This window comes from Mustela nigripes, chromosome 17 (genome assembly GCF_022355385.1).
Source record: "Mustela nigripes isolate SB6536 chromosome 17, MUSNIG.SB6536, whole genome shotgun sequence".
NCBI lineage: Eukaryota > Metazoa > Chordata > Mammalia > Carnivora > Mustelidae > Mustela > Mustela nigripes.
In genome coordinates this window covers 11,568,131-11,584,737 of record NC_081573.1, presented here as the reverse complement: position 1 = coordinate 11,584,737, position 16,607 = coordinate 11,568,131, and the positions used below count along the sequence as shown (strand labels likewise).

Below are 16,607 nucleotides of genomic sequence, written 5' to 3'. Positions count from 1 at the left end.
TTGGTTGTTGTTGTTTTTTTAAGTAATATTTGTACCCAACAAGGGGCTTGAACTCACAACCTTGAATCATCAAGAATCGCGTGCTCCACTGCCTGAGCCAGCCAGGCACCCTTGCAGTAGTGTGTTTCATCAAACTTGACAAGCTAATTCCAAAACTCATTTGAAGATGGAGGGTGAAGAATAGTCAAAGACACTTTCAGAAAGCAAGGTAGGGCAGATGCCCTTTCAGGTATCAAGATATTGAAAGCTATAACAATTACTATGATGTGTTAACATAGAGATAGACAAATGGGCCAGTGGGACAGATGAGAGAATTTAGGAACAGGCCTGCCCATACAGAAACATGTCAGGAGAAAAATCAGATCCCAATCACAAAACATACAGAAAATTAAACATAAAAACTTTAGACTTTTAGAATAGCTTTATGACTTCAGTGTGGAAAGGGATTTCTTAAGGTACAAAAAGCAGAAATATGAAGGAAGAGATTGTTAAATTTTACAGCGTCAGTATTTAACACCCATAGGAAAGGATTTTGATGGCTTTTCTTTAAACTTGTTTATGGTACATATTTTAGACTTATATTTAAGTGCAACTGGGGTAGGAAATGGGAGGTAATTCAAATTCATTATTTGCCTTTAAAGATCACCCTGGATGTTCTGTAGAGAATGTTGGGAGGGAAGGGTTTGGACTAAAAGCAGTTTTTCCAAGTGAGTAGGCTAATGACCAAGGGAATTCATGGTGATTAGGATTGTCAGAAAGAGGGAAAACATTGGACAGATTTGGGATGGCTTAGATGTAGGGTCAGCAGGACTTGCTGATGAATTAGATGGTGTTATTAAGGAAAAGAAGACTCAAGAACAATTGTGAGATTTTTGGCTACCACAACGGGTGCTGTTTATAGAAGCATATAGAAATATAGAATGAGGAAAAGGAAAATAAAATATTTGTTTTAAATGCTTTCAGTTCCTGTTAGATATCAAGGAGCAGTCAGCTGTTCAGCCTACAGATAAAGGAGATTGGGCTTCTGTGTAAAGTTCTGTGGCAGAGTATAAACGTGGGAGCTGCTGGCATCTCGGTGATATTTAAACCATGCTACTAGCCGAAACTGCTGCCTCGGGAGCAGATGTTGATGGAGAAGTCTAGTGACTAACTGAGTTATGAGCTTTTATAAGTTGAACAGAGCAGAAGCCAGCTAAGATGATGGAGAAGAGGCCACTGAAAATCAGAATGGTGTAGGGTCACCAAAAAGAAGATAGTATGTGTTCTTGTTTGTTATTGTTTCTTTTAGTGAGGATGTTGAATATCACTGAAAGATCCAGTGAAATTAAGATCAAGTGTCCTAACTGCATAGGGAATTGCTCAGCAATTTCTTTGGCTAGAAGGTATGGCATAGTAGAGGGAAAGAATGTGCAGTAAGGCCTTTGAGTTAGAAGACCACTCCATCAAGAGAGGATTTTGGGGAGCGTGGGAGGAAGGAGTGCTGAGGAAAGGGGTAATAGCTGGAGGAGCTCAGAGGGGATGTGGTATCTGAACGGAATGAATGATCTAGGAAGCAGATAGAGGACTATGAGGAGAGAGAGGATGGGGTCCATAGAATGTGTTAAAATCACCTCCAAAACCTTAATCAGACATTAACATCACCGGGAGCTCCAAAACAGCTAGAGTGCTTAGTAGTTCCCCAGGTGATCCTAATGGGTGGCCAGATGTGAAAACCTCTGACCTAAGGGTAGTACCCCATTCACTTGCACTGGTGCCTCTAGAATTTCTGTAGAGGCTGCTGGGGAATATGTTTCAAAGGTGCATAGCAAGCACAATGTTTTCATTCAGTTTTTATGTTTACTGTGGTGCGGCTGGCTGGCTGAGAAGAGACTGGTGAAGACTTGGGGAGTTTAAAACATCCTCCATCCCACGCCAGTAACTTCTTAATGTAACAAGCAACCACTGATTTCTATTTATACTTACTAAGTATAAATAGAAAATTTAATTTGGGGCATCATCTTTTATGTGCTTGTAGGTAACCTGCATTTTATAATTAACTCATGAATTTTTTTCCTCTAAAATTAAAATCCTACATTTTTATTGGTCACATAAAATTGCAATGTATGGATTTACCAGAATACCATTTAATTCTCCTGCGGAGTACACTTTTCTAATAAAAGATGATGCTCCATGAATATGCTTGCGTATTATCTTTCATACATCACTGCTTATTTTCTTTGTCTTGGTCTTTTGAAGTAGAATAGTTGGATCAATGAGTTTCACCAAATCCATTGATTTTATTGCTAGAAAAGAAATTGGTATTTCTATCAAGGATATTCAGACGGTATAGGTTGGAGAAGGGAAGAAAAATCCTTCCTTCGTCCTCCTCCCTTGCCCCCTCCATTCCTTTTCCCTCCAGGTAACCAGTTAACGAGTTCTTGTTTTGTGCAAGTTTTATCTGCAGATGTGTTCATCCTTAACAAACAAACAAATGAAAACACTTACCAGCTCATTCCTACAAACTTGAGCAACTTATGTGTTTACCTAACTCTGGGAGTCCTTGGTCCTTCCTAGTCCCGGACAGCTGCCCCTCACTGTTGTCCTGAGCTACCGGTCCCCTCCCTGGTGTCATCTGCGGTTCGGTGGTCTGCCACCCAGTGCGGCGGGGTTCTGCGGAGTGGCTTGCAGGGTGTGTGCGGGGCGCTGGGTCTTCCGGGAGTCTGTTCAGGGATCTGTGCGGGTGCTGTGGGGTCTGGATGGGGACCGGTGCAGGTCTGCCAGGTGGCGGTAAGGTCTGCCGGGGTTTGTGCCCGGTACTGGCGGGGTCTGCGAGGGTCTCTGCAGGGATCTGTGCGGGACACTGGCAGGGTCTGCGGGGGTCTGTGCAGGTCTGTGGCGGGCAATGGCGGGGATGCGTGCGGGGATCCGTGCACCGCACTCGTCCGTGGTGCCCACTTCGCCGGGCTTTGAGGCAGCGCGGGATTTTTTGCCGCGGGTCTGTCAGCCATTTGTGTCTTCCCATGAGGTACCAGCATCTCCGTGGCCGCCCAGCTTTCTGGTGCGGCTGGTGTTTCCCGTACTGGTTCCGAGAGCGGCTCGTTTACTGAGGGAGCTGGCCCGCGTCTTTCCTGTGTCCCAGGCGGAGAAGTGTCGTCTCCCACCTTCTCGCTTGTCTTTGCACTTCTACATACTCGGTTTTGCCCGCTGGATTTTCACATTTTGGACAAATGTACGTTATTTTTCTAAGTTGGTTTTGTGTTTGGGCGTCATTAGTTGGCCCTTCTCGGTGTCACCCCCCTTTCTTTGTGTGGGGGTCACACACACCCGCCCACTGCCCCCTCCCCCCTTAGCAGACCCCTCTCAGGGGCCCCTAGTATCAGCTCAGTTGACGTCAACCTCCAGCCTTCGCGCCAAGCTGTAGGCACAGCAACCACAGCCTGATTGGCAGGGTTCAGAGGCGTGGCAAAGGGGCCCGGGGTGGGAAACTTGGCCGCTGATTGGCCTGCGCTGGAGCCCCGCCTCTGCGGAGAGTCTGACAAGGAGTCGCGCGCAGAGGCTCGGTGCAGACGCCGGGAGCTGCAGGAGGACGAGGTCGGAGCAGAGGAACTGGCATGTCCACCCTGGGCTGGTGGCGCCGCCGGGCGCCAGGGGTCCTGTGGGCGTGCTAGACCGTGCACGGGGGCTGCACCTTGGTCGGGCCCCAGGCCGTGTGGTGAGGGGAGGTGAGTCAGGCTGGCGCTCGTCCTGCACAGCCACATCAGGACGGTGTCAGGATGCAGCGTGAGGCGGCACAGCGGTCACACGCCACAGTCCGGGACCCTGGTCAGCCGGGGGGTGGGGCCGGCAGACGTCGCCTGGCAGGGTCCTCCCTCAATGGGTCTCGGGCGTGGGTTGCCGTGCTTGCCGCAGGCGCCATCCTGTGTGGCCCACCAGGGTCCCGGGGACGGGTCATCCCTCTGAGGTGGCCCCGGAGCTGGGGGACTGCCGCGCCATCTTGCCTGTGGAAGTGGGGAACGGGGATGGGTTGGCCGCGGACTCCTGTCCAGCGAGCCAACCAGAGTGGGCGCTGGGGAAGTGGCGGGCTGGCGGGTTTCAGGGCGCCCCCTCCCTTCGCAGCTGGGTCTGGGGGCTGCAGACCGCTACGTCCATCCCACGGTGTCCCTGACAGGCTGGTTCGCTCCGGCTGTCCCTGCATCCCTGCTAGTCCTTGGGGGAGGGGCCTGTTTTGCCGCAGTGGCGGCGGGAGGAGCTACTGGCTGCAAGGGGCGGGGCCGAGGGCTTCATGCCTGTGGGGTAGTTTCTCTGGCTGTGAGAGGCTGGGAGCCCTCCTCCCCGCCTAGCGCCTTCTTCGGTGTGGGCAATGACGGTAGCGGCACAGGCGCTGTCCTGATTGGTTGGCTGCAGGCTGGGCGGGGCCAGGGGCTGTCAAGACTGCGGCTCAGCTGGGTTACCGCTTTGTGCTGAGACCCGCCTACCTTGGCGCCATCTTTGGGGGGGAGTGGCCGAAGTTTGCCGCGCAGGCGTGGTGGTGTCTGGCTGCAGCAGGGGGCGGGGCCAGGGGCTGTAGTGGCTTTTCCGAACCTGTGTTCCACGCAGTGATTGAAGGCTGCAGGGTCTCGACTACTTCGCAGCTCCTTTGGTAGTCATGGGTCTGGCTGCAGAGGCCGACTAGCGTGGGATCTGGACTCTGACTTCTGAGAATGGGCCACGGCAAGTGACTGGGGGCCATTTTTATTGGCTTGCCCCATGTGTGTGGTCTGGAGAGGCAGCGTCTACTGAAGCCAGGCGTTGTGCCTGAAGTTTGCCGCGGCGACCGCGGCCGTCATGAAACCATCAGTTCCGAGGGACAGGGCTACAGACTGTTGGCGTGCCCGCTCTTTCTCCTAGACCACCCTTTTCCTACTGTTTGGGGACAGTTGGTGCCCTGGGTGTGTCTGGCCCCATCATTTGGCTAGGGGAATTGCTGGGGGTGCGGGAGCGGTGGAAGTGTGTTGCGCAGTTTCTGTTGGTGGGCTTGGGGTGGGGCCTGGCCTGTGAAGCCCCGCTCGCTCTGGCACTATTTTTGTTGGTCGATAGGTGGCAGCCTGAGACTTACTGCGCAGGCGCCATCCTGCAGGTCTGCAGAGCTGCAGGGGGAGGATCCAAGGGGAGGGGCTGCAGAGCTCGGCCCACCTTAGCGCTGTTTGGCCAACAGGTGGCAGCCGAGACTTATTGCGCAAGCGCCATCTTGAGTGACAGTGGGGCTAGCCCCGGCGCGGGGGCGCGGGGGGGTAGGTGGGCGCAAGAAGAGGGGCTACAGAGTTCGGCCCACTAGCACTCTTCATTGGCCGACAGGTGGCAGCCGAGACTTATTGCGCAGGCACCATCTTGAGTGACAGTGGGGCTGGCCGCGGCGGAGGTGGGGCGGGGAGTAGGTGGGCCCAAGAGGAGGGGCTACACAGTTCGGCCGACTAGCACTCTTCGTTGGCCCATAGGTGGCAGCCGAGACTTTCTGCGCAGGTGCCATCTTGAGTGACAGTGGGGCTGGCCGTAGAGGACGGTCAAGGAGGTGGGGCTGCAGAACTCAGTCCATTCTAGTACTGTTGGCCGACAGGTGGCAGTCGAGACTTATTGCGCAGGCGCCATCTTGAGTGACCGTGGGGCTGCCGCGGAGGGATGGGGTGGATCCAAGGGGAGGGGCTGAAGAACTCAGCTCACTCTAGTACTGTTGGCCAACAGGTGGCAGCCGGACTTACTGCGCAGGCGCCATCTTGAGTGACAGTGGGACTGGCCTGGGGGGGCGGGTCCAAGGGCCAAGGCCCACTCTAGTACTGTTTGTTGGCCAACAGGTGGCAGCTGAGACTTACTGCGCAGGCACCATCTTGAGTGACACGAGGGGATGGCTGTGGAGGAGTGGGATGAATCCAAGGGGAGGGGCTGCAGAGTTCGGCCCTCTGTAGTACTGCTTGTTGGCCAACAGGTGGCAGCTGAGACTGCGCAGGAGCCATCTTGAGTGACATTGGGGTGGGGTGGGGCCAAGAGGAGGGCCTATGGAGCTCCGCCCACCCTAGCAGTGTGTTTTGGCTGCCACATGGCGGCCAAGACTTACTGCGCAGGTACAATCTTAAGTGGCAGTGGGACTGGCTGCTCCTGCTAGGGGTATGGTCCCCACGAGGCCAAGGGGGGGCTTCGGAGCTCCACCCATTTGATGAACAGGTGACAGCTAGAGCTTATTGCGCAGATGTTACCATCAGTGATTTTATTTCTGGGAGCTTACCGAAGGGCGGCTTTCATGTTTTGAGTGACTAACAGGAGACTGTAGACCCCATGTTGGCCTGGGATCGCCCCCCCCCCCCTCCCCCTGTGTTTATTGCACAGGCAACATCTTGAGTGATGCCTCAGCTGTGGGGGAGGGCGGCTCTGAGGGAGGGGCTGGCTTGTCCTGAATGACAGACAGGATCTGCAGACCCATACCCACCCTAGCGGTATATTTGTTGGCGGGTAGATGGCTGCCGAGGCTCACTGCGCAGGTGCCATTTTGAGTGAGTGGCAGAACTACACGGGGCAGTTGTGAAGGACAGGCCGACTTGTCCTGATTGATGGGACTGCAGACTCCTGCTTGTTCTTGTGCCATGTTGGCCAGTAGGTGACTCCGAGAGTTACTGCGCAGGCACCATCAGGAATGGCCATGGACTTGGAGGGTGGGCCTGCAGGTGGTGTTGCCGTGTCTTGAGTGACTAAGGGCACCTCTGTAGCTCTGCTCACCTTTGCTGGCCAAAGGGAGTGTGAGGTTTGCTGTGCAGGCACCCGTTTGGCAGGCCCAGAGTGTTCGCCGCAGTGGTCATGCAGCATGGCGGGAGGCGCGTTTCCTTGGAAGGATACCAAAGCCAGCTCTCAGGGGAATGCGGGGGACAGGGCTCACCCGGACAGCTCGGAGGGTCAGTCTGGAAAACTGGGGTTCAGATTTAGATCTTTTAATATGTTTGGGGAAGGGCAGGGTCTCAAGAAAACGGAGATGGCAGGCTGTGGATGTAAGGTTTGGGGTTTGGAAGCTCTGAGGGCAGTATGGAGGTTATGCAAAGAAAAAGGTCTAAAAGCCTATGAACTAGACAATTCAGAGCTACAGACCGTTACAAGAGGGGCGTGGTATGGGAGATTATGGAGCCGCTCCTGCGCAGAGCTCTTTGGGGCACTGTCACAGCGTCCTCTGGAGGGCAGTGATGCTTCCAACACTGAATTAGCTTTCACCATGTTTCCTTAAGTCTATTCTGGACTCCAGGGGGGGCTGCTTCTAGTCCTAGCTCCAACAAAGGAGCCTGTAAGTCCCTACCTTTATTTATTTATTTATTTATTTATTTATTTATTTATTTATTTAAGGTAGTAAGGAAGGTAACACGTTGCATTCTTCCTTCCCAATGGTGGTGAGAGAAAATTAAGAATATACATCCACTGGTGAACAATGTTTCTTCACATCCACTGGTCAACAATGTTTCAATATATAGTAGAGTGTAATGGTGAAGATGCTTCCCCCAGGTGCTTCTCGTTGACTGAATGCATGCTCTGAGGCACAGAGGGACTTGAAATAGGAAGTATTAATCCATTGGAAGGGTGTTGATAATCTCTAAAATGTTACATAAGGTTAAGGAATGATGTTACTACTTAATGATAGTACTGAGGTCCACATATAAGTTAATTTTAAGTTAAGTTCATATTACTTAAATTTAAAGTAGAGTTAAATGTCTGGCCCTGCATCACTGGCTGTTAAATGACAAAATTGGGATTTAATTCACTTTTCTAAAGGGTGCATATTGTTGCTGCTCTGTGTGGTGTTCATAGAAAATGTCAGTAAATGTTCTGTTTTCCAAAATGACATTACGATGATCTATAATAGTCTGCCATGAGGTCTGAGATTGAGTTCTCTGAGCATCTGCTTTTCTGTGAACTGGGAACTAGAAAATTAATAGTGTTGTGGTAAGGAGTGACAAATAATAAATAATAAAAGTAAGATGTTAAGCACTATATAGGGCATGTAACTAGTAAATCACTGTACTGCTTTAGCTATTCTTTCCTCCGATTTTTGCTTGCAACATGCATCCTTTGCTTTTAGAGGGACAGCCAGTGTCACATAGCTAATAACTTCTGTTGAATTCTTAACTTGATTTCTTAATCCAAAGCACTGTGTCTTTACTATTTTGCTCTGTTTGTTAGAAAGGGTTCTGAGATACTCAGAAATTGGCTTGCACACCCATTGACATAACCTCATTGGAAAAGGGTTGTGGTTACAGTCCAAGGTACATCTGCCTCAGGGAGCAATGCCCATGGGCCCTTCCATCCTGTAAGGAAGAGCTCTTCTTCCTGGTCTGGTTTGACCTCTGTCACTGGAAGAAGTGGAGATGCATCTGTTATGCAGTCCTTTTCAGCCTGAGTAATGTATATACAAAGTAAATTTGATATCTCATGTTTTCTTTTCTTTCTCCAGCTTTGCCTTCTCGAGCTTCTACCCTTCTCAGAGACAGCTGGCAAGAGGACAAGGGACTAGGTCCAAACACTAGGTGGCCAGGTCCAGGTGAGCTGAATTCCCTTCTCACAGTGCTACACTCATCCTTGGAGCGAACACATTTTTTCCTCATCCTGACACTTTCCTACTGCATAGGTGTTCCATATAGCCATGCAAATGTCATTTGTGCTCTGAAAACTCACAGACTCTCCTGGTGAGTTTGTGTGTTCACCAGAAATTCTCCTTGGCTCCACGCTATCCTTTTCAGTTTCCTACTTCTTTTTGCAACACTCAGCTGCACCTTTCAGGCCTGCTCTTTCTCTCTTGTTGGGTGATTAAAGAAGCATGAGAGATTCATTGGTTCATCTATCAAACGTGACCCCGAGTGGAAAAGGAGGTGTTTTCTTAGAGCTCCTGCTCTATTGGGTAATGAGAAATGTTGAAAAAACAATTGTATCTTTCATGTTTTGGGGACAGAACATTCATTATGAACAACAGTTAACCTGAGAAAGGCCACATAGGGCCTTCCTGGGAAAGTCATTGAGAGTCCTGAAGAAAGGAGGACAGTAGTATACTTTAGGAAGTGTAGTCTTAAGAAGAGGGGATGGGACATTTCCTGAGGGATCCAGAGATAAAGACCAAAAGTCTAGGATACCTGGAGCAAAGGAAAGAATTGAGTGGCAGTTGAGCAAAGTGTGGATTTTGAAGGTCAATAGGAACTGTATTGTGAAAGGCCTTGCAGTCAATGGTAAGTATATGGGCTTGATATGAAGCATAGTGGGAAACCATTGAGGTGTTTTAGCCATGAAAGTAACATGGGAATCAGATTTGTGTTTTAAATATACCATCTGGTTGTCAGGTTTAGAAGGGGAGGGTGGAAATTGGTTGCACCCTCAGGTCTGGGTGAGAGGTGGTGGCGTGGATTCAGATCAGAGCATGGAGTTAAGTGAAGTGGATGGATTTGAGAGAGGTTCTAAGAGACTCAGGAGGGCCTGTACTCTTCTTTCATGGCTTGCTGACTGTTTCAGATAAGGTACAAGAAATCACATTATGTGGAAAAGAGAGAAGAATAGCAAAAGTTGTTCATTCCATCAGCAAACATGGACACTATATGCCCAGTATGGGATAGGACCATGTTAGATTCTTTGTCTCTGGAAGTGGGTAACATAGTCACTGACATCAGTATTTTCTGAATGAGAACTCTATTTAGATGGAGAGTAAGAAAACATGCTCACCAAGATAGGTGGCCATGTTGATGGTGTTACCATCTGGAGAAAGGCTTACGTGCTGTCCCAGGTGGGCCCCTGGGAATGGATTTGTTTATTCCTGGCCTCAGTGAATGCTCCAAGTAGCTAATGTCTGATGCTGAAGCCTGTGGAGACTCAGGAACCTTATTTTACTCATGTTAGTAGGTACACGTGACTGAAGCTCAGGAGACTTCTAGAAACCCTACTGACATAATAATTTATGTTGAAAAATAGTGTGGCTAAAGTACGACGTTCCTGTTTTCTCAATTTTGGTTTATCAGTTTTTGGTGGGAGATAAGTACAACAGGGACCCAAATACTCAAAAGTATGTATGATTGGGACGCCTGGGTGGCTCAGTTGGTTGGACGACTGCCTTTGGCTCAGGTCATGATCCTGGAGTCCCGGGATCAAGTCCCCTATCAGGCTCCCAGCTCCATGGGGAGTCTGCTTCTCTCTCTGACCTTCTCCTTGCTCATGTTCTCTCTCACACAAATAAAATCTTAAAAAAAAAAAGTATGATCAGTAAATTCTTTCTCTGTATGCAGACCTACGTGGGAAGTGAAACCATAATGAGCAGGTTGCTTGGTGAGTATGGAATCATGATGAGAGGATGCAGACAAGGTTTAATAGCACTGGCCTGTAAAGTAGGCTGGTGCTACCCTCTGGTACAGTGAAGCTCTTGGTAGGATTACTAGGACACCAGAAGCTCTTTGTCTACAGTCCCTTTCCTCCCCAATTTCCATTCAGATTAGGTCTAACCAGAGTAGCCCTTTTCTGTACATGGTTAAATGAACCATGCTTTGTGGCCTGCCTTTCCATGCTCTTTCTCTTTTGTGGGAAAAAAGTCTGATCAGCTAATTATTGACATTTAAGTATGGTCAGATATATCATACTGGTTCAGAAGACATTTTCTTTAAGGTAGCTTTATTCATCTTGAACTGTTTGGAATCTGATCATTAAACTCTGAGATACTGTTTCCTCTCTTCTGAAATTTTTTGGGAAACCCCACAGGAATGGACAACAACAAGGAAATTTTGCTGCAGTGTGGTAAGTGCTGAGCTTATGTGAGAGAGGTAAGCCCATAGTGATGTGGAGATTACCTGAGAGGAGCCATGTAAAAGACCAGATAGTAGAGATTAAGGCCAGTGTGGTAGGGAGAGTGGTCATTTACTCTTTGCGGACATTCTTATATAAAATTGTTTGCCCAACAGCTCCTGTTGGCCATATGGTGCTGTTCACGGTCAGTTGGACAAGACCACACATCTAAGTCTAGAGCAGTGGTTCTCACTGTATAGCTCCTGTAGGGCTTGTTTGAATGCCTCTTGCCTAGAGTTCCACAGACCTCTAAGTCATCATACCTGGAAAGGCAGCTACATATTTCACAAGTACCTCAGATAGCTTTTGGCACCCCCAAATTTGAGAACCACTACCCTAGAAGAACTTGAGCCATGGTGTGCACTTGCAAATTCGGAGAGCTTGAGTTGTTAGTCTCTCGGCACTGAGCACTTCACTGGGAGGTGAGGTAGGACTGGGATGGGGGCAGCATTTACCCAGGTGCATGCTGTAGTAGAGACTGTTGGTCTGCAGAAAGAGGCAGGAGAATGGAGCAAATGAGAAGAGAGAGTAGACTGCACACCATGCTGTCCTTGAGAAATGAAGAAAGTAACTGCCTCGCTTCCTGACTTTAAAGTACTCCATTCCAGCCCCCTTGGATGAGGTAGGTAGAATGAGTAAGGGGGCTAAATCTAGCTGCACTGTGCTGAGGGACCAAAGTAAGTAAGTAGAGATGGGGATAAAGAAGCTCTCTTGGGGGGAAAAAAAAAAAAGAAGCTCTCTTGGAGCTTCTTTCTCAACTGATGGGATGTGGGGAGCCTGAGGTCAAACAGTGGGGTCACAGGATTTTTTTAATCTCTCCTTACACATCCCACTTAGGTTTCCAAGCCTCTGGTATGTGTTCTTTGAGTTCTTCCAAGTTCAGTTAAATTCTTGACCCAGTGATCCTTTGAGGCCAGAGACTTATAGCAGGGACGCCTGATGAATTCCATCTTTGTTTCAGTTGAGACCCATATTTTTGTTTTCTATTCATGAAATAGAGAAGTGAAGTGCTTTAAAACTTCTAAAGAATAACACTAAAACGGCAGCATAAACCACAATGGCAACACTGTTGTCCTGGCAGCAGCACTGTCCTGTGGTTTTGGGTAGTCAAGCTCATGTCTGAAATTCACTCCATATAAAATGTTTGTACTGCACGTAACATTTCATGGTCAGACGTCCAGTGTGTGTAAGAACAGATATTTGGAGGTTAAAGAACAGTTAGAAATCTGGAAGCTCTTCTACCTGGTGTGGAGATCGAGACTGGTTTTCCCTCATATGTCTCCTCTCTTGGACTTCGTGGTCTCCCTTGGCCCCTAGGACCAGAGTTGGCCTGGTCCCTTTGTGTCTCCACCATTGCCCCTGTCTGCAGAATGTGGTCAGACCTTTTAAGATCCTGCCTTTGGCTAGTGCTTAACCCACTTACTACTCTAGAGAACAGGGAAATGCAGAAGCTTTAGTAACTAGGGGCATGTGAAGGCCCACCTCCAAGTCAGAAAAGGTGATGGGTGGGCCATGTGGCCAGAATTCAGTTTGCACTAAACAGGACAGAGGGGAGGCCCTACGTGAGGAGTGCCATCAAGTGGTGCACAGGCTCGAGGGGGATTACAGATAGTGAGTGGAGGACTCCATGGGAGCAACGTGAGGTGGCCTGACGAGGAGGGGGAAGTGTCAGAGTAAGCAGAGGCCATGTCCCAAGCACCACCACAGCAGAGGGAGTGCTGATAAACAGTAACAAGCAGAAAGAAAAAGAACAAATAGCAATTAAATTTACTTTGGATTTTTATATTCAAAAAATGTTTTTCAATTGTGAACTTAGGAAAACATTTAAACTAAAATGCAAAAAGAAATGGAAGTATCTTTTATTACTTTTTAAAAAAAGGTTTCAGGTTTATGTTTAAATGTTTAAAAATGTTTTTTTAAAAATGTTTCAGGTTTATGAAATCTTTACTCATGATTTATGTGGAAGTTTTCTTCTGGTTTAGTTTATACTTACTTCCATGTTTAAATATTTTTATAATTTTTATTTTAACACAAATGAGAGATCATACCCAATTCATTAATGTTTCAGACAAGTTATAAGAGTGCAAGTTTGTAGGATGTGAGACAGTGGTTGGCAGGAAGGTGTGATATACCTTCTGGAGAGCTCAGAATGTGTCCACCACATTTTCAGTCTCCATTTACAAGGATGTGGTTTTTTATGCGTGTACATGTACTACTTTGTCGCTGTTTAATAGTGTCTACAAGAATTTTCATATAAATACATTTTCACTTAAAGCTTTGCTTTCTAAAAATTGCATTATATTCTTTTGTGTGGATATTTTCATCATTTTCTAACATATAAATGTCATGTGTATGTACAAATTTATACCTTATTTTAACTTAATGCTTCAAAATTTTTTTACATTAGTGGTTTCTGTCAAGTTTAAATAAACCAGTGTGTTTGTAGAATGGAATACTTTGTAGCCTTTAGAAAGAATGATGGAGATCTGTAAGTACTAGTACAGAAAGATAACCATCAAAAATTACTAAGTTTTATGGTGCACACATAAGGGGCACCTGGCTGTCTCAGTGGGTAGAGCATGTGACTTTTGATCTTGAGGTTGTGAGTTCAAGCCCCATGTTGAGTGGAAAGTTTATTTAAAAAAACAAATTTTTAAAAAAGCATACTCCTGCAGAACTCCTAATGTGATCTCATTTAGGTAAAAATGAGATCCTATTCTATATATGGATGTTGGAAGGTTTAGAATAGCAACAAATTTGATCAATGGGTATGGCTTGTAGTTTCCCCATCAAATATTCTGTAACTGAACATTGCCCTATCTTCTGTGTTTGTAATCAGAAATAAAATTTTTTTGAAAACATGACTTAATGGCTACATAACATTCTATTAAAGATTTTTATCTGTTTTCATTCCTTCCTGTTCGAAAATTTTGGAAGAATGCTGTGTTTTGAGTACAGTGATTTATTTTGGTGTGAACAAAGTATGTTTGTTATTGGCCTTAGTGGTCTTAGCCTTCTAGCGATGTTTTGAAATAAAGAATTTTTTGTGAGGAGGCCAGACACCAACACTGGTTTTATTATTCTTTCCTAATGTCAAAGGCTATCTCCAGCCTCCTTGGAAAGCATACTTGAATAACTGGTCAGAAATTAAAGTGTTGGCTGTCGCCTCTTACCATGTTTGTTAAAATTACTTTACTACTTAGTCCTCAGAAAGTTTATAGTTTGTATTTAAACAGTTAATGCTTTTCTTGATTGAGAGACATTTCTTTATTGTAAACTAAATCCCGCATGTGTATATACTTCCTTGCAAGTCAGTTTTTCGATTGCGTTAGCTCTGTTAGTGTATTTGTCTTAACACTTGGATCATTGTGTTGGAAAGAATACTTTATGTTTTCATGTGTTTGGGTCATTTTATAGACAACTCCCTCCTCCCACCACACACATACCTTACTCAAAATTCTCCTGATATTTTTGTACATTTATTTACCTAGAGGAACTGGATTCTCATTTTGTTAAAACTCCGCACCCTGTTACTGAATCTTAATTTATTTTCAAGGAAGGATTGACAAAAATTTCCACATTCTCATCTGAAAACATATGTTTTCATTTATTAGGACTTGTTTTATGTTCTGTACGTTTAAAATTTTTGTTTGAGGTTCCAAATACTTTGGTGAATTTATGCGAATTTATTTTGTTATTAATGGGCTTCTTTTCTTGTATTTATTGATGAGGTTTTTCAGTTCAAAATAATTCTTTTTTCACATCACACCTTTCATTTCTTCTGTTGTGTTTACTAGGTTTTTTCCAGAATACCGTTGAATGGTAGTTTGGTGGAAGACCTCCTTTCCTTGTCCTCACCTTTAGTTGGAATAGTTTTAGTGTTTCACGTGCTTTCTTGTATTTATTTGAGATTAAATCTTTATTCTTAAATGGTCTTCTACTTTTACTTTTGCTAAGAACAAAATAAGGAGAGGCTATTGAAGTTTGCAAATGCTTTTCAATGTGTAACAGTGCTCACAGGGTTCCCTCCCTTCCCCCTTTAATAGCTCATATAGAATAGTCCACTGGAATTGGGATATCTTCCTTGTATTCCTGGAATAGGCTTTCATGGTTATGGGCTATTTAGACTTTTCTAGATTGGATTTATTAAACATTTTTTGCATTGAAGTGCAAACAAATATTTATTGAACACCTTTTCTGTGCCAGTCCTGTGAAGATAAAATACAATGATGGAAAAGGTAGCAGAGGCCTTGCCCTCAGGGACTTTGGGTATAAGTGTGGGCACTCATTTCTACTGGCTTCATGCATCTTCAAGCACATCTCATTATATGGGTAAATTGTTATTGTTGGCCTTTCTGAGCATCCTTGGAGGGGTTCCCCCTCAGCCTTAACATTTCATGTGATCCATATCAGGCAAACCTTCATTCGACTCCTTTTTGATGCTTTGGTCTCAGCCACTTCTTCACCTGTATCTTCTGTTTTCTTTAACTGTAGGCTGGACTGGGGAAGTGGGGGCGAAGTGGGTAGAGCAGTTATGCTTCTGATTGGCCAGAGGTGCTGTCACAGGATGAGTTCACCTGGGATCTGGGTCTTCCCGAGGGTAAGGTGAGTATGGGGCCCTGGCAGGTACTAAGCATATCTGGCCCCATTCTTAGTTGCCCTTTGGGCTACAGATGTAGGACAGAGTGAGTCAGGGTTAAGGGCTGGGTCACGTAGCGAGTGGAGCACCTTACCTCATCTCACAGGGCTCACCTGCTCTTAGGTATCCCAGTGGGAGGATATTGACCAGTGTTTTGTCTCCCTGAGTTTGATTCTTAATGACTCTGGTAGGACTGCGTTATATAACAACACACCGACAGCAGAATACTTCTCTGACATGTGCTTGTCCCTTCCTGTGACTTTGTGTGTAAAATGATGTCACCTGCCGTCGTTTACTGCCACAGGTTTTTAGCACTGCAAGTGTTAGCTTTTATAAACTGGAAATTAGATATCCATATAAAGACTTAATTGTAGTGGGCAGCCAAATTTTTAGCTCTTATTTTTATCTTACTAATATTTTATTTACTTGACTATCCTTAAATGGAGACTTGCTGGTTCAAAAGGAATGGGTATTTTTAGTGTTTTTAAGCCATTTGCTGAAACAGCATTCAGAAATATGGTTCATGTCTGCACCAGCCAGCTTCTCACCAACATCAGGTTTTCTTTTTTTTTATTTTGATTTTTGAAATATTTGCCCATTTGATAAGCCAAAAAATGTTCACCGTCATATTTCACATTTCTTTGATTTCTAATGTAACTGTTGGATCTTATCACTGTGTGTTTTTATTTTCATGTTAAGACACTTACCTTTCTCTTACTATTTTCTTTTTTTTTTTTTTTAAGATTTTATTTATTTATTTGACAGAGAGATCACAAGTAGGCAGAGGCAGGCAGAGAGAGAGGAAGAGGAGGAAGCAGGCTCCCCACTGAGCAGAGAGCCTGACGCCGGACTCGATCCCAGGACCTTGAGATCATGACCTGAGCCGAAGGCAGCGGCCCAACCCACTGAGCCACCCAGGCGCCCCTCTCTTACTATTTTCTAAGAGCTTTTCACATTTCAAATATTAACTGTCATCTATATTGTGAAATATTTTCCCCCTCCTCTTCTGGTTTGTTTTTGTTTTGGTTGCTTTTTATAGTGCTATAGAAAATTTGTTAACCCATTTTTAGTTTCAGGTCTGCTGAGTAGTGGTCTTTCAGTAGTCTCTGCTGTTGAGATTCTGCTTGAGCATTCTCCTTTCTGTACCTGTTCTTTGCTGTTGTAAAGAGTG

The 16,607-nt window shown here is 46.1% G+C and overlaps 1 protein-coding gene across 4 annotated transcripts in view; it reads left to right on the top strand.

Moving 5' to 3' along the window:
- The window catches only part of PEG3 (paternally expressed 3), a 50,048-nt gene that overhangs the window by 12,633 nt on the left and 20,808 nt on the right, over positions 1-16,607 (top strand). For 3 of the 4 annotated variants that reach the window (XM_059383133.1, XM_059383132.1, XM_059383134.1), the window contains one exon: positions 8,438-8,524. The gene's annotated coding sequence lies outside the window, so the exon portion shown is untranslated. Of the gene's footprint in view, positions 1-3,527; positions 3,702-8,437; positions 8,525-16,607 lie in introns of those variants that run through there. The other variant, XM_059383131.1, reaches the window with a different exon arrangement.